The sequence below is a fragment of the Accipiter gentilis genome, chromosome 34, assembly GCF_929443795.1.
Source record: "Accipiter gentilis chromosome 34, bAccGen1.1, whole genome shotgun sequence".
Lineage (NCBI taxonomy): Eukaryota > Metazoa > Chordata > Aves > Accipitriformes > Accipitridae > Astur > Astur gentilis.
The window spans coordinates 4,773,330-4,797,260 of record NC_064913.1 but is presented as its reverse complement, the minus strand read 5'-3'; the positions used below and the strand labels follow the sequence as shown (position 1 = coordinate 4,797,260).

General features: G+C 38.7%; 1 protein-coding gene across 7 annotated transcripts in view; it reads left to right on the top strand.

Annotated features, from left to right (window-relative positions):
* KCNC2 (potassium voltage-gated channel subfamily C member 2) overlaps positions 1–23,931 on the top strand; it is a 103,220-nt gene that overhangs the window by 68,051 nt on the left and 11,238 nt on the right. The gene's annotated exons all lie outside the window — the stretch shown is intronic.

Here is a 23,931-nt window from a genome sequence, read left to right as displayed (position 1 = left end):
GTTCAAAACTCATGTTCTCTGAATCACGATGTCTCGCTTGAACAGTAGCAAGCAAATCCAGGTTTGCCTCTATTAAATAAAATTGTGCTAGTGTAACAGGAGGTATCACCAGTCCCTGGGGTTCTAAGCACTCTTTAAATCATATTATATCAAAGATGTTTTTCTCTTAAACTTTTCTTTGCACTGTTTCTCTAGAGCAAAAGATTTCTTAATTTGTATTTAAAATAAAAGCTTTTGATCACTACAGTGCTTTGTCACTCTAGAATAGAAGTTCATTTGTAGGCTTTCTATTAACTGATTGTTTTTTTTTTTTTTACCCCAGGTTGTATATCTGTGTTTTAAATAAAAAGGAGTAAGCAGCCAGTCATCCAACCAAATAGAGTGTATGTGAAGGCCAAATTAAGACAGCACATATGTTTCATGACCTAATGAAATTGCAATGTTATTCTTTTGATAAAAATTTCTCTGATCTGGCTATAACAATACATTTGGAAAAAAAAATTAAAACCTGCCCTTATATTACAATTCCCTTTAATGCCTGACTTAGCAGAATTCTTTCTTTCGACATAAATTTACAACTACAAATGGCCTGAGATGCAACAAGCAGAAACTATTCCATTGTGCTCCAGGGTCTGAGACAAACATTTTGTTTTGAAAGTAAAAAATATTTATGGGCATACAAGGACATCTAAAGAGTGTGATGCAGTCTAACCATAATGAAATATTTCGGGGGGGGGAACAATCTCACTTTGATTTTCCTTTTTTTTTTTTTTGAGTGAAATTTTAGAATGCCATAAACATTCAAAAAAATTGAATTTTCTCTCCAATGTAAAATCTCATATTCAACATTTCAGACTTTCCTCACATGATATGAATTTTACATCTGTACTTCCCCTCTCCCTCTCCTCATAATTAGGGTAAGTGAAGCCTAACGGATCTAATCAGAATTGCTGTCACTATCAAATGCACTGTCTTAAGATATCTACTCTCTGTGAAGTGTCTACAAGTGGTTTCAATGGTATGAGTATCCCAAGTGCATTAGATACGAAGATGGGAGGCATCTGCTCAAATGTTGGTATCCACACAGAGGTTCAGTCACGCTGGTCTCCTTTCATAATCAGTGGAGGCAAATGTCCACTTTCATGTCCTGTGGTTCAGTTCTAAAGGAGACATCTTTACAGGTTAGATGAGTGGTAGCTTAAAATTGTCTGACTGTCTGTTGACTATGAAAAGAGGCTAGAACGTAGGAATCCTGTGAGAATATGCTATAAATATGAGAGAATGTCTGTGCTCTGGAGCCTCAGTCAGCTTAAATGGAACAGAGCCCTTAAAATTCCCCAAAGGGGGCTGGTCTGGGTAAGGAGGATATGCACATCTCCTGATGCCCAGAAAATTATAAAGACACAATAAGGTGTCAGCTGGTAATTTTGGGCACCTCCAAGCCCTGGTGACAGAGAAGGAGGCTCTTTTACATCATAGTGTTGGTGGATTTGGGGACTGTAAGTCACACGTAGTGTCTAAGTCCTCTAAATTTGCCCTCATGAACCTGGGAACCCAAGAAAAGTGGAGTTTATTAGCTAAGAAGAAATAGAAATCATATAGGTGCCAATTCAGAAAAATGAGCAAGTGCTAGATTTTCAACACAAGCTTGTTTCCCACTAACTTTGATGAGATTTATTAGTCCTACAATAGCAAGAACTTACAAGATGTAAGAAAATATCCTTTAATAAGACCTCTTTGAGATAACTTCCAGTCTGGTCAAGGATTTCATAACACTTCCCATTCAAAGATGATGTGTGCGTGCACATTTAAGATACAGTAATTGTAATAACAGCTATGTAGCACTGTATATTTTCAAAGCATTTCAAAGCACATTTTCATAGTATTATATGTGGTTTCAACTGCCCTGTCTCAGCACTTAAGAAATATACATCAAAGAGTTTTAAATCCTGCCAGTCCTACCAGCTCTGTTTCCCTCTTTCTACATAATTAAGTTAATCTTTCAAGGCAAGTCAACACATGTAGTCAATTGGTTACAGGGATTTTTAAGATCATATTTCATATTCTTCTAACAGGCTAGTAGCTATGGTGAAATCTAACTCGGGAAATTTTCTACCTGCACTGACAATTCCTTATTATTAAATTCAAAGTGCATATATGCTGATTGATTTCTGATTAAATCCTTGTCTTCTGGAACACTCCAAATAATTTATCTAGTCAGTTTCTTTTGCAGTCAAATATTAAGAGGGAATAATTCACTGTGTTACGTGTAATTATTTACAATAATAGTGATTTGATTGGTAATATTTCCAGGATTCCAGACACTGACAACATAAACTGCAATAAAAAGCTATTATAGTTCAGTTTGTTATAATTTTCCTCACATTTAGCTGCTTTCATGCATTATTAGTTGAGCTGTGAAATTTATAGGCAGCCTGAGAAACAAACAGCTACCTAGTATGGAGCACGAAACCTGCTTTTGGAGACTGCTGGCATCTTGACTGATGTGCTATTCTGCTAAAAAAGTGGTATATAAACAGTTTACTGATGAAGGAAGTATCTTTAATTGGGAATTTGACAAAGGCCAACTAGATATTAAGGAGAAGGTCATGTGCAGAAAATTGGTTCACTGATAAATGGCGTGATCATCAGCAGAATGAAATCAGGAACTTTGTGTGACTGATTGCCAAAAGGGAGAATGCAGCAGGGGCTAAAAGATAAAAGATTTAATATCATCATAATGAGATGATGGTGGGTCCAATGCTGCTCCTGACACACCACTTTGAATCTGGACTAACTTCTCAAGCTGAAGGAGCTTGAGATTCTGTTCCCCCTGTTTCTCACTGTCACAGAGCTTTTTCTGCTCAACACTTTCTGGAAGGCACATAGCTGTCTGTGTTTATCACCACTTGTTCCTGCATCCCTGTAGGAGAAGCATCCAAGGGAGATGAGCCGGGGGGAGGTGGGAGGGATTGTGACGAGGACTGTTTGCTGACCCTTGGCTCGCAGAACCACCATGAGCAAACCTTTCCAGCTGGCACCAGGGGAACAGCTATGATGACGGGCAGATGTAGGACTGTCACATTCAGTGGAATTAGTCCTGGCTCGTGATAACTCGAGTGGCCTGTTGTTGACAGTGGCATGGCTGTTGTTGCTATGAGAAACCAACCACATATTGGCAAGAGGGAAGGATTGCAGATTAAATATTTTTGTCATGTTTGTTTACCTTTTCATTAGGAAAGCAAACAAATTAATTGCCTATGGCATGGTCAGGTTAAGGATAAGATGACGGTTTTCTTATTGTTCCAAGTGAAAATATGGTCTCTCTTTAGATGTAAACTTAAACTATCTTAAATAGAGGAACTAGCGTGCTGTGGAAGTTGCAGAGGAGCCACTAGCAATGGAGTATTTTCTGCTATGTATATTTGGCAGAGAGGGATCCTGTCTTCTAAACAGCAGCTCTTTCTCTCTGTCCTTTGTTGCCGACAAGAATTGTACAAGAACAATTCCCAAAGCTGTTGCTCTGACAGAAAGAAATGCTTGTTTCATTTCATGCTTTCCGGCTATGGCAATTGTGATAAGCTCTTTCGTCACAAATTTGCAGTAACTCACCACCTGTGGACATGCCAGTGCAAGGGTACAAGCCTCTGATGTGATGTACATATGGTTAGTGTCTCAGTCTAAACTACACATCCCATCCTAGTCTTTCTGTGGGAGGTGGTAGATGTTTATGGAAAACTTGGTTTTGACTGTGGCATGAGTGACTGCCAAAACATATGTGAATAGCTATAATGTTAAATAGGTACTGATGATCAGAGCCAATGCTCTGCCCATGCCCCGTTTTTCCCCAACCAGGCTGTCTACTTGAGGAATCAGGATGTGCTTCCCAGGAGAAACACTGTAAATAGCCATCTGACTGAAGGTCAGCTCTAAGAAAAAGAATTAATTATTTGTGGTGCCTTTCTACACTGCCATGCTAAGAACAGCTCATTTAAAGTTGTGCTGCAGGTCCCACTTATAGACACGTTCCCTCAGGTAGACTGAATCCTATTTTTCTGTTTCATTCCAATATCTAGAGTTGCTTTTGAAGGTCCAGATGTGTTCTTCCTTCTTTACTTCTTTCTCAGCCTACCAAGTTGAGAAAATAAACAAACTTATGAAGCCTGGAATTTATTTCCTCTTTCAGTGATTGTGGGTCAATCTCTGTTGCAGTAGTCAAAACATGGAAGGAGTTGTTACTTTTTCCCTGAGTTTTCTCCTTATTAACAATATCGGCTGAAAATGTAAAAAAATGCAAGAACTGCATAGAATAAACAAACACACAGAGGAACACTTACACATTCAGGACAGGAAGAACTTTAGAAAATTTTAAACCTGTGCCTCATGGTGTTTTTACCCATGACTTAGACCAACTGTCCAAATTACATGTATCGGCAAAACAGGAAATTCTGAAGGAGTGCTCCTTCAGTACTGCATGGTGGCAGCAAGCCTCTGAACTAAATCTAACTGCCCTATTTGCAGGTAACTCATTTTAAAAAAAAAATAATAGGACTCTGAATTGAAAAAAACACGTTTTATTTTTCTGTATCAATTACGTTAGCCTTCTTTTCCGTCCTAACGTGGGAATTCCTCCTGTCTCCTCCGTGAGCTAGTTAGCATACATACGATAAGCAGCTCTCAAATCTAGCCTGAGGTTTAGTGTAAATTCATGCTGAAGATCAAAATGAAGCTTCTAATCAGATGAATGCCATTAATTCAAAACATTTCTGTTGGCATTTCATCGACTTGGGTTGCATCTGAGATAGGCATATTACCAGAAGTTGAATAAGGCCATGTTTACTTTTTCTTTTGTCCTCAGCTACATTATTTGGTGTAATTATTAGTACTACTCTTAGAAATTAGGAGTCGCTTTAAAGTTTGGAAATAGCAACAACTGTTTGCAGTCTCCTATAAGTCATTCCAGCTGGTAATCTTAAAAATGGCAGAGTCATAGTCTTAGAAGTGCCTTGGAGAGAGCTGGGTAAGTTTTATTTTACCGACCTTCTCTGTTACACCAATGTGTCCACACGTGCCTGGTTTACAGTGACAACTGAGTACTTTCAATTTGGCTGGTTTGGTATATGAAGAGTTTCCAATGACTTGATGCATATATATCATCCAGATGTAGTTTAATAAACACTTTTATCATGACAATAGCTTGGTGTAGAAATTTAGCAGGGACATGGGAGAAATGGAGCTTTCATGTACGCTGTCACCATTGCGAACTTCATTTCAGGCTTACTTTCAAGGTATGCGTGTAAGAGAATATTAATTAATGATTCATAGACCAGCATCTCGCTGCATGTCTGCATATCTTACAAGCCTGCACTGAATAAATTTGTTGGGCACTTCTAAATTATATGAGCCTTTCTAGATTTACTTTGAATAAAAGAAAGATCTTAAGGTCCATGTCATGAGCTGAATCTTAGATCATGTACCAATGGATCTCAGAGTTTGTTTTATTGCTTCTTTATAAATTTACTACACCTAGTAGCTGCAGAACAATACAGCAGCAGTCTGTGCTCATTGAGTGAGCTTACACACATGCAGGGGACCCAGAGTCAGCATCACATTACCAAAATCGATGTGTTTATTCATGGGTCAGCAAGATTCTTAAGCACATGCCCCATTGAAACCTCTGTGTCATCACGTTGACTTCAAAATAATTGCACAACCACTGTCTTAGAAGGTCTGACATTGCCAGGCTAGGTTACTTTTTTTGGCTTACTCTCTTATTCCCCCAGTTCTATGACATTGGGTTTGTTTCTGGTCTCAATTCTAACAGCATGAAACTCCATTGTGTCGTACTAAGTTATTCTGTTATTACACCAGTGCAGCTGCATTCATCATCAGGTCTTGTATGGTGATGATCAGCCACTGAAGGAGTACAAGCTTGAATCAGCTTGTATTTTTGGAAAAGTGTCACTGATACCAGCTAGCATTTCAGGCAGCCTGCATCTGAATGAAATAGGGGAAAGATGTCTTTGCCTGTGCAGGCTGTTGCTGCTCTATCATACAGAGGGGTGCATGTTACCCCACTAAGTCTTATCTAATGACCTACTGCCTCTCTAGCACGCCTTGTAAATGCACATTGAACTGATAAATGTTCTTCTTTGGGTCTTGCATGTGGCTTCCCTTACTGACTTCTATTCTCTTTCATGGGCCTAAATTTTCAAATGGGCTGCTTCTGATCTCCATGTGCATCTGCTGATATATGTAAATCTTATACAACTATAACTTGCATGAGCCAATTTTATGCATTGTCATTTCTGCAGCCAAAAAAAGCCCCAAAATATTTTATTATCTGGCTCTATTTACACAGAATTTTGGCTCATTTTGCTTTCATGAGGACGTTTTCCACCTACCCTATATTTGTTCTTTGGAAAATGCAAGAATCTCATGTGCTAAACCGGTTATGGCAATGTCATGTTGTGGCCTTTTTAGCCCCTTGCAATGTGCATATTTCAATAACACATAACTGCAGAAAACAAATATAGTCATGTTTTCACATAGTATTATTATCAGATAAGTAAAATAAAATAAGAAAAATACTTTAACTCAACCAGTACAGGTAGTGACTTTCCTCTTCTGGCTCTCCGATGCGGTCATGGATTTGTGACAATGAGTAATGTAATATATCAGCAGTCCTTCTACTGTGGGCACAGGCCTATTTACAAATGCACAAAAACCTTCCCAGCTTTCTTCATCCTCGGTTTCTAACATCTGAGTATTTGGATCATTAGCCAGTGGTAGATAAAATAGGATTTCATAATAGACATTTGAGTAATTTTTCTGGCCATATCCAGCATAATTTTTCATACATTTGAAATGAACTGTTAATGAATATGAAGCTGTGAAACTTAGATTTTCACACTGTTGGTCATCATTTCATATCTGAAGTATTATATCACTTGATAGCATGCTAGTAGTCAAAATGTTTAATGAAACTCCTACAAAGAGTATGGGGAATAAAACTTTATCTTTTAAACATAGACCTATACTTGGTGAGCAAAACTACATCTCAGCTTACCTGACACATACTTTAGTTGGGGACATAAGTGTCCATAACCCTGTTTTTTACAAAAGAACTCTCAAAACCTTTTCCATATTGGTAGTCTTCTAAGAGAAACAAAATTTCTTGCTTCCCAACTTCTTGCTATCCATAATTTCAGAACCTAGCTTTTAGAATATGTTCCTAGGCTATAATGTGTATCTGTCCCCCAGGATGCCTGTTGAGATTCAGCTGAAATTTCATGGCTGAAATCTGAAAAAAGGTGGATAATACATAAATAACTATTTTTTATTTCACAGAACCTCCCCTCCTGGCACTGCAATTATCTGTACCTGAAGGATTATCTGTTTCCCACTCATTTACCTAATGAATAGACTACAATGAATTTACAAACAAGAAGGTCCCCAGGATAAGGAGACTTGTGTAATGGCAACTGGTCAACAAGCCCTCTTAGTCTTGGTAGTGATTTAACCCCATGTAGCATAGAAAATTTTCTGAATCTCAGAAAATTTTTCAAGATTGGGCCAAAAAAAGAAAGCTGTAACTGGCAGTGTGGGTAACTGTAAGAGCTGCACTAGGACATTATATAATCAAAGGAACAGTAGATGAAATGTTAATCAAATGAAAATTTTCCAGAAAGCTACAACAGCAAGGCATGAGCTCTGGAAGCACTAACATAAAGTTTGCTATAAATCCCATGCAGAAATGGAGATTAAAACCCAAGAGTGTCAGATTGAAACAGTGTGTACAAACTGAGACTTCTACTGTTTTTATTTTCCATAAAGCTAAAGAGCTTTGTCAGATTCCCACATTCATATGTTTCCTACAGGGAGCCTGGGCAAACAGTCCTCACTGGACCAGTCCTATGTTCTGTTTACCTCTCCCTCTATCGAGTATCCTCAGTTCCCACTGCAGGAGGTGCTCAGTATTTCACAGAATTGAGCCTGAAAAGCTCCATGTATTTGGCTCTGGTTGAGCTCCAGCCACTTTTTTTTTTTTATTTTTAAGAAACAGTATTGGTGCCAGCTGTGCAAAATGGACACCCCCCTCCCCCCCTTGCTTTGTCTCATTCTTGTATGTGATTTCTTCTGGAGAGAAGCTCTTGTATTCAGCGAGCGTGTGGCCAGGCCATTTGTCTGAAGGCCAGTTTTTGTTCTGGGTTGGCAGAATAGGATTTTTGTGAGCTTCCCCCCTGCTATCACTGCAGCTGCACCTGGCAAGAGGAAGCAACCCACAATCTAAAAAGCTCATCAGAACAATAATGTCTGCTTCTCTCTTGACAGGTTAATTAATTGCATGCCATTATATTTTGTGTGTTGTTTTGGATGGTTTTGATACTCTTCTTTCAAGTGTGTTTCCCAGTAGGGTTTGAAAAGTCTGGTGCATTGTCTGCCTGTCTGTCACTTCAGATGGTGCTCGATGCAGAAAGAAGAGACAGGGAGGAAAAGAAAGAGAGAGAGAGAGAGAGAGAGAATATGTTGGGGTGTTCCAGTTAGAAAATCTTACCCACTACAACTGGGATAAAATCATGGTTATGGCTGACTGGAAAACAAACATTTTGTTTCCTGAAATTTTGGGGGTTTGAAGTCTGTTGCGTAGCCTTTTGGATGGCAAGGAAAAGTGGACTCCACATCAGTCCAAGGCTGTAGTCTGGGGCACTCACTGACTCCTTAGAGACTTTGACATGGTCTTTCACCTCCCCTGGGAGCATCCTAACCTCCAGCTACTGGCTGTGTTGGTGGGAAACCTCTTTTGTGGGAGAGATACAGGGGAGAGCAGAAATTAAATTCTCTCCTGGAGAGACTGGAATAGCCAATGAAAATTTCAGACAGTTTTTCTGCGAAAACCTGCAACTTTTCACCTCTTGGATTGCATTATTTTAGAAACTAAAGTAGCATCATGCAAATGATGTGCTAGAACTAAGGGAGTTGACCAGACGTTATGATTTTTCAAACTGGAACGTTTCCAGATTGCATTATTTTAGAAACTAAAGTAGCAACATGCAAACGATGTGCTAAAACTAAGGGAGTTGACCAGACATTATGATTTTTCAAACTGGAACATTTCCAGAGGTTGTATAACACATCTTTATGTCCTCCCACCCAAAAATATATTGAGACTTATGGGAGGAAGAAGTTTGACAGTTTTCAGTGTTCTTGGAAGATCCACTGCCACAGAAAGTTTTAAAAGACATAAGTGCCATATATGTATATTAAGACTACCTTGGGTAAACAGGGTAACATATCAATGTCCATGTTCAGCATAAAGGAAGATATTATTAGAAATGTGTTATTTATATGCAAGTGTGTAGGTTTGGAGGGCATCTGTCCTGTGGCCCGAGACAGGAGCTTTGTCGCCACACAAGAATTTGTCAATGAAAGACCCTGCATGCCGTGCACTCTGCCGTCCTTCCGAACGCTCTCAGTAATGTGCACATGTGCTGGAGTTGCTAACGGCTGTTGTTGGGCGCTGCTTTTGTGTACTGCTGTATGTGGTACCAGTGCAGAAAGCATGCCCTGGCATCGAGGGTTCAGCTTCACTTGGATGAAGCAGGTGCAAGTGGGCACATTTGGAACAAAAGAAAAAAACAAACCAGAGCATGATGGACTTACCCAAACACCCTAACATATAACTGGATGTCATTCACTGTATAAGAGTTTTTCATTTCATCTAGCAATGACAGAGAAATGAGAGGTCTGAGTGTCTGGGAAGCAACCAGACCCGCTGTGACTTGTGGGAGACAGGTTATTTCTATCTGAACTTCAACGATTTTCATCTCTGTTGTATAAGAGGAAGCTAGAAATAGTCTTTTTTGGCACTGGGACATCTAGAGTGTTGTGGCCTGGGAGCTGCCTGCCCTTGCCATGGTGAGATGGAATTGAGCTCAGAAGCCTCTAGTGCTTCCTGATCCAAAATCCCAGCCCACACAGTACATGGTAGGATGGATCATTCGGGATGAGCTGGGTGAATGAAAAATATTCTGTACAGGTGAGTTTATTATTAATTTTAATTTAGCAAGTAACGTCTGTTTTCATTGTTATCCTCTAGAGAAGAGGGAGACTAGATTTGCAGACAGTAGTCATTACTGCTGATGTGAAATAAGATGACTGTAGTTTCTTGCAATGCTAAAAATCCCCTTTGTAGCAACATTCTTCCATTTGTTAAGTGGATATGCTGCTCTCAACCTTGGTACCTCGTGTGAGTCCTGCATCATGTTCACCTGACAGCAGTGACTCCCTGTCTTTCCCTAGGGACCAAACTCATAACTGCACTGAGAGACACGCACCAAAGGCTGTAAAACTGCAGGTCAAACACAATGATGTATAAGCAATCTGTATTTGAACTGGAAATAGCATATATTATAAACATAGGTATAAACATAGCATAGATGGTAAACCCTGCTCATGAATGGTATTTTTTTGAGCTGTTCATGTGTTGAGGGCAGGGGAAATACCTGACTGGCTGGGATAACATTCGCGTTATAGCATATACTTTACTGAAGGAGGAAGCAGCCTTTTATTCCTAAAATGGAGCAGAAAGAAGACCTCTCTGCTGTGCGCTGCAAACCAGAAAGAACCCTCTGGTGTATTTAAGTTTGCTTCTCTTTCCCCCAGCCTTCCAGGTTTGTCACATACAGTCTCTTAATGTGTCTCTGCTTTTGCTTGGCAAAGCAATCCTGCACACTGCAAGTGATAATCTTATATTAGACCATTTTAGTGAGCATCATCTCTCCTAGTAGCTTCAGTCCAAAAATCACCCTCCCCCCAAAATACCACCCTCCCAACCCCTCCTTGACCAAAGGTTGATGTTTTAATGCAATTATAATTCTGAACATCTTAAGGGACAGAGAGTCTTGATCGTTAAGAATCATTTGTGAGTAGCAGTGTTTTTTGTTAGGAATTAGGAGGCTGTAAAGAACACAGTCACCAGTAGCATCCTGCTAATGTTTTGGTTTTGTTTTCAGTTTCCCTGAGATTACCAGGGCAAATTTCATTAGACATCAGGGAAAGAGGATTTCATTCAAATCCTGAAGAAGCAAACCATCTGGAAAATTCCTGATGAAATGGCTTATCTTAATTTTCTACATCTTGAACTGCAGAATGGTAAAGAGAAGAGTGAGTAGGTGAACTGATGAAAAAGAGCTGAAGAAACAAGGTGAAAATGAAGGCTGAGCCTGCCACTAGACTTCTCTGATTGTATGCTGTTAAATAAAGTTGTTTTTCTTGGCATGCATCATTCTGTCAAGATGTTGTATGACTTTCAGTGATATGAAAACAAAGAGAATTTATTACCCTTCAAATCAGGACTGCAAAGCCCTAAATAAAAAACCACAGAGTTCCCCAAAGCCCAGTTTGCTACTTTGTAAACACCACCGGTGACCAACCTCTGCTGGTATGTCACATGCATATTTCAGCAGTGACAACACTTGTAATTCCGTGTACAAGTAACGTGCTCCTTATTTAAGAGAAGTACGCAGACAGATGTAACCAGTCTTGAAAGGAATGTGCCAGCAGTAAAGATCCCATGTAGACCTTAAACTGGAAATGGAAACTGTGGAACGTCCCTCTGTGCAGCCTTGCATGCCGCTTCTTTCGCAGATTAAATTCACAGTCTCTAGTGAGCATGGTCTGCCTGGTAGTGGCAGCGGTGGCAATTCATTCTCACAGAGTTCCCACTCTGTGCGTAATCAGCAGCAAGATCTCAAGTCATGTCAAAGACCTTCTTTACTGCGTGATTGCCTGACTCTGGTCTTCATCACAGAAACTCTCTCTAGAGAATTGCGTTCCCTTAATGCGAGGTTTCCTTTGCGTGCTACAAACATTGCCTTTCATTGCCATGAGGATTGTTGTAAAGATACCAGCCGAAACTATAACCAGTGCAGAATTACCTTCCTTCAGATAGCCCAAAATCCTAGCTGCGTGGAGAAAGAACTGCTCCAGCCAACTCAGTGGGATGTTGACTCTGACACATAAATGGTAATACAAGTATTGGTATTGCTGGCTGCTTTACTGCAGATGAATTTTAGCCATACAGGACATCCAAATGTTTATACTAAGTTTATATTTCTTCCCATGCCCCTTTGTGTGGAGAATTTAATCAAAAAGATCCAGGAATGGGTCCACTGTGTATATTGTACTATTGATTTTTCATAAGTAAGCTATTAATGTAAGTTAAAAAATAAAAACGGAGTTTAGAAACACAAGGAGGAAAGGGGTGAAGATATTTATTTTCTGAATAACTGTAATACCTCTGAAAGGGACAAGAGTTGTCATTAAAAGCCAAAGTGCAGCAGACAGTAGCTTTCCCCGGCAAGCTGGGAAGGCTGCTTCTGAAGCCTGCCGGATTGAGATGAATGCTTTTGCCCATCTCAGCACCTGGTTCTGAAGAAATATATGCTGTGGTGGATTGACAGGTTTGACGCAGGGAATAATTCCTCTGTTCTCCTGAGGTCACAAGGCAAGTCCCGTGTGGTTCCCCTCTGCTGCTAGCCTGCTCCCTCTCATCAATAACAAGCTCTTGGATAAAGAAACCTTCAGCAGGATGATGGTCTGTGCACAACATCGCTGGTATTTGTCATTGTGCTAATTAGTCCAGTCCTGAGTATAAGGATTAGTGTCAGTCCCTAGGGCAAACTGGTGATAAAATTCTAAGAGAATGTTTAAGCTAAATAATGTTGGCAGTGCAGATACTATTAAAGAGTAGGAATGCATTTGAAATGGTGCTGTATGTGGCTTCAATGCTAATGCTTGCAATGGCAATAGCTTAGAACATAATCTATGTATTAAATAAATGTGTAAATTGGATTTGGAAATATTCATGGGGACAGAGTGCTGGAGGAGCCTCTTGGGTCTTTGAGTCCGATTCCCTGTTATCACAGGCCCAGTGTCATATAATCCCTCTCATAAACTTGTGTAATCTTCTTCATATGCTTAAACATGCATCTCCCAGGATCTAGAGGAGGGCCTTGAGCTATCTTTCATCTCAGTTCAAGTGTCTGCTTTGAACAGGGCAGGAATGAAATCTGAACGTCACAGTTGTCTGAGTATTCTAATAACTGTCATACTGGTGGGTTTTCTCTTTCTTACGTTCCCTTTCTCAGTTCAGTTGAACTGTTACTTCTGCATCCCTGGAGACAGAGGTAAATGGCATTTTAATGTATTAAAAACTGCACGTAAGCTACATATAGCTTTTTGCCTATCTTTAGGAAAATCTTCAACAAGATTCTGGGCACCTGGTTGATCAATGCAATTTTTTTGCACCATGGAGCTAAAAGGTAGATCCGAAAAAACAATGTGTGTGTATGAACTAGCGTTGTCTGGGGTGATGCGCTCAGTTCCTGAGAATCCAGATATGCCTAGCTGACTACTGTTGCAATGAATAATTCACTGTCTCTAAATTTAGCTTTGATCTATGTGATTGTGTTGTGAGCTTGAAACATACTCACATACATCATGCACAGGAGCTTTAACAGCCTTACCCCTCTCATAAAAATGCCCTTCTGACCTCAAGCTCTTCTCCGAGTGCATCACTCTTTCAGCTGTACCAGAGTGTTAGGGTGCACAGTTCATCAATTTAGGTATCTCAAAGATATTTTTTTTTTTAAATCTTAAAAGACTTTTCAGAGGCTTCTGTGAGGTGATGCAGGAATTCCAAGCACACTGTCTCAACTGGCCTAGGAAAAGGTTAAAGCTGAGATACTGGTTTTATTTTATAGACTATCCAGTGATTTGACTATGGAAAGGCATAAATCTTCCTCTGAAGAGGAACTGTTTTAATTTTATTAGATGGTAGATTTGTTTAATTAAGGTCACCATTTGTCCTATGCTCCCTTCCACTTTCCTGGCATCTAGCTGATGCAGGGGAGGAAGCCTTCAGCCTCAAAGTGAGGCCAGGTTTGGAGGAAGAAATAATATCTTTCATTAGACCTGTAATTCAGTTGGAAAAAGCAGATGATTATGCAGGCATGTGTGCCCTTCAGATTCAAATATGAAAGTCACAGAAACCACACAGGGAGAGGATACTGGCGTAAAAATCCTGCTCTACCATGGATCAGTTAAACCACTCCTGTTGTTCACTACCCTGCTAGTGCAAATGGCAGAAGAGTTTTGTCTGCTGTATTGCAGCTGTGACAGGTCCTGTAAGAAGCTATAGGGTGAAGTTTCTGGGTTCACCATTTGCTCTTATTAAATCTAGGTTACTCTGCAAAACCTGCTGCATTAAGACTACCATACCAAGCGACTAAGACTTAGGCAATGCCATACTCTAGGTAGCCTATTCATTACATTTTTGCTTTCCCATAACTAATTCACAATCATGAAACAAGGGCACCAGTTAGGATCAACTAATTGTATTACTGTGGTATAGGTATGAAAAATTGAACCAATGCTGCTTAATTAGTATAAGGAAGAAAGACCTTCCAGTCAAAAAAGACCTGGTAATCAGCTGTTTGAAGGCTTTGCATACACTTGTGAGTATCTTGGAAATGGCTCTCTCTCTTCAATTTTTAAGAAGTAGTCTGGTAATTTCTATTCCAGCTCTTGCAGTAGAAGTCTTATTATGTTGTACAGGAAACACACAAGCCTGGAAAATTTGTAAATAATTCCAGTATGTTTTGATTAGATTTGGAATAGCAAAAGAAGTTTATATGATTTGGTTATAAAGCTTTGCTGGTGAAAACTAAGGTGGGCTCTATTACAAATCTTAATGGATGTCAAACCTCAAAATCTTAGTTTTCTAAATTCGCCCAAGTGTAATTTTAAATTAGGCCATCAGACTTGTTTTGAGTGAGAGAAAAAGTAGACATAAATGAGCCTGAGTGCTTAAGTGAGACAGAGATGATAGGGCTGAAAATGTTTCTATGATTTTAATGGACATGAGATTTATGCACTAGACAAACGACATTATAATAGAATTTTCATGAATTTGTCTTCTTAAGAATTTATCTCTTTTCTCCATTTGTCTGCATGGGTGTGAAAGTCTATTAATAATAAATAGTATTATACTGAAGATTTTTTTCCCAGTTTTGACCCATTGAGCCAAATTAAACCTTTTCATGATAAATCAAGTGCAGAAAGAACAATATTGCCTGTGTAGCATTTCAAGTTGCCAGGTCCCAAAGCCTAAACTCTGCTGTAATGGTGTGAACAGCGGGTAGTCTGGGGAAGGGAAACAAAGCATACAGAGATGCTAATTTGACTCAGCATGTAAATTCGGGATTGCCTGAAATGGGTCCTTCAAAATGTGCCACCTTCAGCCCTTCAGAGTATTTTAGCTTCTTTTTGGAAGATGGTCTTTTAGTAGTAAGAAGCCCCTGAATGTCTGATACCAGACCCAGAATATGGACTGAAAATTCCTCTTTTTCTCACCTTTGCCTTGATTCCAGGAAGAATATCCATTGCATTTTTGCAGCCGCTAGAAAGATTTTGCCTGCTTGAGTGCGTAGATTTATAGCAATATTTAATGAATGAGTGGCAGTGGTTCGCTTATCAGGCCGAGTAACTATGCAGACCTTTTCCATAAAGCAAGGTCAAAGTGAGCCTTGCTGATGCCTTTTTAAAAAATGAGTGCTAGAATATAAATGCCAAGTCTAGGTAAAAAAATAAACACAGCTGGCTGTAAAACATAAAACATTGCTGTGATAGTCACAGCTCAGAAAGATCCTAAGTGAAACAAGCTTGATAAATTCAAGTGAATGGGAAAAGGAAGTTTCTGGAGGCAGCATAATTGCTTTTCAAGCAGTTCTGCTGAGTCGTTGGGAGGAAAAAACAGGCAGTGGGATATATGTTGTGTGTTGCTACGACATGTTTGACTTAGTTGCTCAATAGAAGACCAAAGTCAGGTGGTTTTGATTTGCCTAGTGGGAAAGAGCACTGGTCATTTAGGAAATGAGTAATTTTTTTGGACATGAGGCAACCAGGGATGGTGTACAAGGGAATGTCGTGGGCAGCAGGTCAGTCCTGTCCCAGGGACTCCCACTGCATGAAGTGTGGCCCTGCCACTGAAACGCATTGTCACGTCTTCTTTCCAGTTGCTCAGCTGAGACAAAGTTTTCCATGCTGAGCAGCAGAACATGTGTCTGTATCAGGGTAGGTCTGTAAGTAAGTTTTCGGTCCTTTGGGAAGATACATGTCACTTAAATGCAATGAAAATACAGCATAATTTGTAACTCTAGTTTTCTTTATGATCTGCTTTAAAATGTACATGTGCCTAAGATTTGTTGAGTCAGGTATGTATCTGGGTCAAACTGGTGTCAGAGTGCTGATTTACCTGACAACTGAGTTAGAGTGTCTTAATTGTGGACCTGGATTTCTGAATATGAAAAGAGGCATTCATAACCTCTTTATTTGTGCTCCAGCTGGTAATGAAAGACAATTGCTTTGTAAAACTATAACAAATGGGAAAAGAATGAGCAAACAAGAGAACATTTGTGTTCCCACTACTACATACAGATGGTAGCCACTCTGAGTTGTAAATACTCCCGCACTATAAATCTATGCATAGCATATTACATATAGGTTGTTCTTAAGCAGTATATCAATAAAAGTGTATTGATATATAGATATTTTTCTTTCAAATATGACTATTAGTAGGATTGTAGCAGCAGAATGTTAACTGTTAAACTGGATGCCAAATAATGTTAGCAGGAAAGAGTGCAGATGAGGAAGAACTGTACTGAGGATTTGAAGAGCTGACTTCTCTTTCACAGTATGAAAACAAAAATATTGGCAAGAACTCTACCAACTGTGGCTTGATGTTGGTTGAGAAATTGTAATGGCCAGAGTTTCCAAATTAGGTTGCTAAGGCTGGGCTTTTAAATCTTTATCTAGATATTTAAAAACCAGTTTAATGCTGACATTCTACCTTGTCCCCCATAAGAAGGATGAGTTACAGATTTTGAGAGACATTAGTCTTAGTGCCTGATACTTCATGTATCATGTTTTTATTTTTCCCTTGAAGATGTATTTAAAATGCTGTGTTTGTATTCATTCCTTAATCTTTGAAGAGTGATAATGTGAAAGATTATGATTTATGAATGATGAAGCAAACTGATAGTATATTTTCCTTGAGTTTATATTTTAAATGCCAGTAGTTTGGTTAGCAGCTACTGATGGTATTTGGTTGCTTACTCAGTATACCCAGCTGCAATGCACTGAAAATACATCGCACCATAAAAACATATATGACTTTTCCTTTTTTTTCCTTTTTTTATGAAATGATAATTTTCCAAGGGGAGTTTATGGCTAAGGAAGAACAGCAACTTTGAGAAATAGAGTCGTGAAGAGACTGATGATCCATTTGGTGAGATATTTGGGTTTGTGTGAAATGAATGTTAATATTTAAATTTCACCCCACAGAACATTAAACCATACAGAGAGGTAAGGTTATCACAAGAGCTCATTCTGAAATCACATTATGATTTTAGCAGTCTCCTGATAGCCATATGAAATTAAACAGAGGGAAAAAATCTGTCGTGTTAAAGTCAGAAATGAGGGCAATCTGTCAAATCTAAACCCAGAGACAACTCTTTTTAAAGCTGGAAGTAGTATCTAATTCTGTGATTTCATTCCAATGTTAGTTGCTACTCATTAGAGTGAAGCATGCCATGTGCTTTACAAATGCAGTTTCTTTTTCTGCTTAAGTAAAATCCATAGTTGAGTCGTATTTTCATTAAACACCCAAATCCCTCAAATTTATTGGAATTTTTATGGGATTTTTTTTTTAAGACTTTGGTTTTATATGACTAAGCGGCTATAAAACTGGATTAAAAAATCAGCATCGCAAGTTAGTTGTGGCTAATTGGAAACAGTACGTGACATTGGCTTTGTTCCCTGTCTAACTCGGTCTCACTCCTGCAGAACTAGGGGGATTCCACAAAGCAACAGTGGGTTTGTATTCCTGGAAGAATGAAAAAGGCTTGTGGAGAATATTATGGGACAAATATATGGAAGATTTACAGGAACAAAGACTTTTCTTTCCTCAACCTTGAGAGAAAAAAAAGTCAATATCAGATTATAATGTTTATGACGGAATATTTAATTTTCGTATAACCACTTATAAATGTCTTATTCTATGAAATATTGTTCATCAATGAGTCTTAGAGTACGTATGAAGAAAAATTCTAGAATACAGTCTTGTAATTAATATATCTGACTAAGTTTTTGCAGTCAATGAGATTGGATCTGTTTAATACATAGATTAGCTCACTTCTTGTGGTCAGAAGGTTAGTAGAAGGAAGATACTGAAGCAGTTATTTTTTCAAATAATTTGCATCATATTCTGGACTATGAAAAAATGAGGCTTAAACTAACAGATATGAACAGAAATCACTGGAAATAATTTTTAAATCTCCGAAGTATAGAACTTTATTTTTGATTTTTCAAAATGAGTATGATATTAAAAAACCAATACTGTTTTCCTTTTAAGTATTTTTTTATCCAACAGGAAAGTTACTCTGTTTTGGGGGTTCTATTTAGCAAGAAAGATCTGGTGGGAAAGCAAAGAAATCATGACTGTGGAAACTCCCTCACTCTTGTTTCAGTCAGGAAAAATTAAGTCATTTAGTAAATTCTTATCTTTTGCAATGAAAGCAGGATTTTGGTTTCAGTAGTGAGCAAGCTTCAAAGCTGGTTTCTTTAAGAATTAAACACAATGTCTTTTCTGTGACAGTCTCCCTGTAGTTGTATTTTTAGTCTACTAAGTGTGGTGGGGAGGATTATTGTTGTTTTTTTAAAATTGTTTTAAATTCCAGCAACATACATGTATCAAGTCTCATAATGTGCCTGTGAAGATAGTTATTTAAAGCAACATTGTCATCTTTCTTCTTTAAAGGCAATTCTGTACCTGCATTAGAGCATATTAAATGTTGTATTTCCAAGGGCTTATTAAATATTCAGTAGTTTTCTTTTTCTGTACCCAAGTGTGTCAAGGGCAAGCCTTCTAAGTCCTGCAACGAAACTCAAATGAACTAACCAAATCTTAAAAGGGGCTATTGAATACTCATGTTAGAAAATATACATTACACAGTGGGGGGAGTTGGGGGAGGAGGTTTTGAGATCCAACCCCAGAACAAGTTGTATTCAGACAGGATACAGACTTTCTGGGAAAATACTGAAATATTGTGAGAGATTTTATTCAAAACTTAACTTTGGGACAGGAAGTAAGGGTGACTGTGACTACCAACAATTAACTGGGCATTAACCTCTTCACTGACTATGACCCGTCCATCTTGGAATACTAATAATGTGTAGAAATAGCCTGGTTTGAGGGTGCGGGATGGACAGACAAAGCATATCTTGAATTATGGAGTGGTATGAGTCTGATTTTATGACTATGAATAACAAACTTGAGTATAAGGATGAATTTCTAGCTCTGTTGCTGTTTTATTTGGTCTGTGTGTAAGCTGATAAACCTTAGAATGCCTGAAGTCAGGCCCTCGTTCCATCATGGGACAACGACAAGTTGTTCAACCAGTCTCATGTCTGGGTTTGCGCTGGAAAGGAAACTTGGGCAGGTGGGTTAGATGTGAGCCACAGCATCCTCCGACCAGGTGCCTTTTCCTACTGTGAAATCCAGACACGCGTCAGGTCATTTGCAGCCACGATTTTTAAAGTGACCTTAATTTATTCAAGGTACTTTAGGAGCTATGTGTAAGGTAAAACATGACATTGGATGCACAGAAGTTCTGATAATCCACAATTTGTGGTCCTAGAACTGGTTGTCATTTTTGAAATGGCTTTAAACTCTGAGCAACTCAGTTCCCTATGGGACACTGAATTCAAAATAAGTGTCATAAAGTTTTCTGCTTCCAACAAGTTATCTGCAGGCATCTGACACTCACTTTAGATTTATGCGCTTCACTAAAAATCAAGTTGTAGATGATTAATCCACTTACTGTGAACATTAGTAGGACTCGGTAACAGAGCTTGGCTGGTGATCCCATCAACCAGAGGAGCTGAGAGCTGGAATCTGTACCAACATTGTCTGAAATGTGATGATGACACACACGAACAAAACTGGGTGCACGCTGCCTTCAAAATGTGAGCAGAGGGAATCAGCAGCCTACTGAGAGCTTTAACTACTTAATGAGGAAAGTTCTGCATGCTGTGTGTTACATACTGAACATTTTTGTAACTTTTAACTGCTCTTTTCTGGCAAAAATGGAACGAACATTTTATTAATTCAATTTTTATTAATTTTGGTTTTGAAGAAGGCTGGTTTGGTGGCCCTGAAGTGTCTGTACAACCATTCTTTTATGTAGAAAGTGCTGTCCCTCAGGGTAGAAAAAGAAAACCTAAATAAAGAAAGATAATTTTATCTCATCCATTGAAACAAACAAGAAACAACTATTTTTTAAAAACTTTGAAGAAATGAGAAAAGGAGCCTGATTAGTTGCATCTTACTTGAAAATCCTTCTTCAACTTTTTTCCCAAAGAGTTTCAAGCCATGTGCTTGAGCCACAATCTTTGGTTTTACAACAGGGGGTCGATGAAGCTCTTTTTTGCTGTATACCAAGGCTGAATTTGTTTTGCAACTAGTCAAAACCTAAGTTTTCAGAACTTCTCACAGTGAAAGGTTGCTAATGATTCAACAAAAAAACCTGTCTCTTGCTGTGGCCTTTCTGAAATGATGATCAGGCTAACTGCCTTTAGATTTGTGTGCTTCATTAAAAAAAAAACACCCAAATGTTGTGTGTGGTACCCCAATTGTTGTGGACATTAGCAGGACTGAGGAATAGAACTTGGTTGGTCCCATCCCCCAGAGAATCTGGGAGTTTGGATCTGTACCAACTTTGTCTGAAATGTGGTGCTTGGCCACATGAACAAAAATGAATGTTTTTAGAGGCTCATTACCTTCAAAATGAGAGAAGATGGAATTAGGATGAAGCAGAAGGAAAGCATAGAGTGAGGATAGCACATGACTTAATTTAATTTCTATCATTACAACTGTTTGTGAAAAACATTCTAGAGTTTTTTTCAACACATTGCCTAGAATTATGTAATATAATAATAGAAAGTATCTTTGTTAGTGTAAAATAAATTCCTAAGCGTTTTTCTTTGACCGATAAAATGTTCCTTCTTGCACTGGCCATTGTATTTTCTTCTTGCATGTTCTCTGAACCCTCTGATTATTGCAATAACATTGTAGGTCTTCCTGTGTATGAGCTTTCATCATGCTAGGTGATGTGCAAGCTCTGTCCAGAATGTCCTGATCCAAGGAGTTTACAGTTTGAAGGAAAATGCAACAAGAGATTAAAGGAATGAGTGTCTTTGCTCAAAAGCAATGATGTATGTGCTATTGTGTGCGTGGCAAAATGTGTACAGCCCATTGTTTTATATTGCTATGAATGGAAATTGCAGGATTATCAAGAAATCTGTCACTAGATTAATAGCTTTTTCTTGCTTTTGTTTGTTCTAACCTCTGAAAGATGATTGCCTTTAGGATAACAGAGTAGGATACTCGGTGGACTGTGGAAATGTCTTTTTCCTTTAGGGATAATAAGGCACCATTGAATGTAGGTGCACAGTTAAAAATTTTGATCTGCTTTGGTAAGTGCCGAATGCCAAGTGCACTGTGGCCTTTCACAGTGTCAGTGTCGAGCAAAACAGTAATAAATTGTCAGGCAGTTCTACCTGTAGTTAACAACTTGGTATTTGGCATTTTTTAAGAAAGGATCAGAACCAGAACGGACTCTCTTTCTGAAATACAGCCCAGAAGCAGGTGCTAATTATTTACGTACTGTTAGGTTCAGTTGAATGCACAGTTAAATCCTTATGACATCTGGGGTTTTGGTAAATTTTAATTTGGCTCTGTTGAATAGAATTTTCTGTTCTTTTCAGACAAGATATGTTCACAGTTGTCTGACATCACCGAAGTGTTGCTGTTAAAGAGGTTGCCCAATATTTTATCTATTAAAAGTTCCCACCCAGGTTGCAAACTACAGTGCTGGCTTAGCTTCAGCGATCCTCAGCCTCCACAGATTTGTTTGCTTTTTCTCTCCTTCACTGTGTAGAAAGGTGCTGGAGCATGCTCCACCAGTGGCTTGGAGTCTGATAAATTCTCTGTCCATGTTATGGAGAGGTTTTACAAAGATCTGCTGAGATTAATTCACTTAGGCTATATAAATCTGGTTGTATTTGCTGACTCTAGTTGTCTCACAAAAGATCGAGGCTTTTTTGTGTATGTTGGTCTCAGGTGCCAGGAATAAATGAGCTATGAACGTGCAGCAATTTTGTAGTTAAGGCAAAGGCAGAAAAGCCTGTTCAGTAAAAATCAGCCAGACAGTGTAAGATTGTTTGCTTAGCTCATGACTAGAAGTTCAGACTGGATGATAAGTGTTCAGTTCAGTCCCTGACTCAGTCTTTTCTGAAAGAGAACAGATTTAGAGCGTTTGTAATTGAGGGGCTTGGTGTAATAACTTTGTTTCATTGATTGAGGAAAGGAAGCCATAAAAAAGCTGCAACTCTGTGATATAGGTAGATGGGGGGGGGGGGGTGTGTGTGTGTCTGATAGATAGATACATCCTGTGAGTCTGAATATAATAAATTTGCCAGGCTTGCATTGCAAATTTAAACTTGTTTCTCAGAATAAAAGCAATTCTCTCTACTGGTTGTAGAGACAACATTTTGTTGTCTAAATAATGTTCTGTGTTCAAAATATGCAGCTGTTCAGTAATGTACCAGCCCAAATGAACTCCTGTGGCACACAATACTCAATCTGAGCACTAATACTAAATTTGGTGATGGATACCCGAAGTACACAAAATCAGTTCTGCTGCAATGTTGCAGCCTGGATTGAAGTGACATAAGAGACATTCTTGCTTATGGCTGCTGTTCTGTCTCCCTTGTAACTAGATTTTTTCAATGAGATTCAAGATTTTGGTGTGGTAACATACCAGCATCCTGCTGCCACATTTTCTCTTGCCTGTACCACTGGAACCTGGACTGAAAGCTGCCCTTTCCAGTAGGGTGGTAGTACAGAATATGATATTTTTTTCTAATTGCTGGGCTTCTTTAAGGTATTTAGTTTCAGGTTGGGAATTAACAGATTAAAAGAGTGATACCCTGAGTGATTTGTAAGTAGTATTAAGGGAAACATAAAATACATTAAGTTTATTTACTAAAATAAATAAAATTAAAAAGGATGAAGCACCTGTCTCAAGCTCTGAGATCCCTATCATGTATTTTTGTTTTACCAGCAAGTAACAGTTCAAAATTATAAAAATCCAAGCCAAAAGAGTTAGTCATTTTCTGCCATTTTGAAAGAAATGTGTTTCTTTCTTGATATTACGCAGTGATAAAATTTCAAGCAGCTAAGTATGTGAGGAGGCACATAGGCGCTAGATATTTTAAAAAATGTGTTTAGGCATCGTTTTGTCTCTTTGGACCCCTAAGACCTTTGAAAATCTTCAAGTCTTTAGAGAGTTTTTTCCAGGATAATACTGGCTATAAAATGCCTATTGAGCTGAAAATCCAGAATAACAGACACACTGATAACATGTTATAGATCCTGGCTCAGGGAGAGATTCAAACATATCATCTATTCATGTACTACACCATTGCTGTTGGAGTGCTAACATGGTGGTAATGTATTGTCACTTAAGTTAACCATTGTAACAAAGGAGCAAAACACCTTTTCATTTGGCGTGTTTTACTGGGTGTAAGAAAGTTTATCTCTCCCTCCAGATGTTTGGCTCAGTGTTAATTTTTATGAGATCCTGTCCTAGATATTCCCTTTACTTCAATGCTTGACTGTGATGACTGAGTTGAAGATCAGGCAGTAAATGTTTTTTAAGTCCTTGACAATCCTCTTTGAGGGCTGTCTCCAGGTTATTTAACTGTATTTTATCTATTCACGTGCCTCTACTAGAACTGAATTTGTAT